The sequence below is a fragment of the Marmota marmota genome, unplaced genomic scaffold, assembly GCF_001458135.2.
Source record: "Marmota marmota marmota unplaced genomic scaffold, marMar, whole genome shotgun sequence".
In the NCBI taxonomy this organism is placed as follows: Eukaryota; Metazoa; Chordata; class Mammalia; order Rodentia; family Sciuridae; genus Marmota; species Marmota marmota.
The window spans coordinates 35,092,538-35,093,004 of NW_026000240.1; the positions used below are offsets into that span (position 1 = coordinate 35,092,538).

The 467-nt window shown below is 71.5% G+C and overlaps 1 protein-coding gene across 1 annotated transcript in view; it reads left to right on the forward strand.

The window, feature by feature from the left end:
* Positions 1-467, forward strand: part of Camkv (CaM kinase like vesicle associated) — a 12,618-nt gene continuing 12,151 nt past the window's right edge. The window contains exon 1 of the mRNA XM_015487313.2: positions 1-211. The gene's annotated coding sequence lies outside the window, so the exon portion shown is untranslated. The remainder of the gene's footprint in view (positions 212-467) is intronic.

Consider the following 467-nt stretch of genomic DNA (forward strand, 5'->3'; position numbering starts at 1 on the left):
AGGCCCCGCCTCCAGCCCGCCCCCGGCCCGGGGTGCGAATCCATTGCCGGCTAGCGGCTGGCGATGCTGGAGGTTCGCGAGCTGAAGCGGCTGCAGCTGGCGCCGCGTCTGCCCCGCGTGCCCCAAGCGGATTCTACCCGCCACTCTCGGAGCCCTCGGCGCCCTGCTGAGTCCGCGATCGTTTCCTCTCTGTGACCAACCAGAGCTGCAGGTGCGGGAGCTGGGAGGGTTGGGCCCCGGGTTGGGGGGCGTCTCCTGGACGCATGTTGGGGGGCCTCGGGGGATTGTTTTCCTGGTTAGAGGTTCCTAGCGCAGAGTGCGGGGGAGGGGGTGGCGCGAGGGCTCGGGGTCCCAGCGGGAGCACAGCTCGCGGGCTCTGCATATGGGGGGGGGGGGTTGGCGCGCGGGGTCGTTGAAGTTCCCGATTACCTCGGACGGCTGGGGTGGGGGGTGGGGGTCCCGGGGGA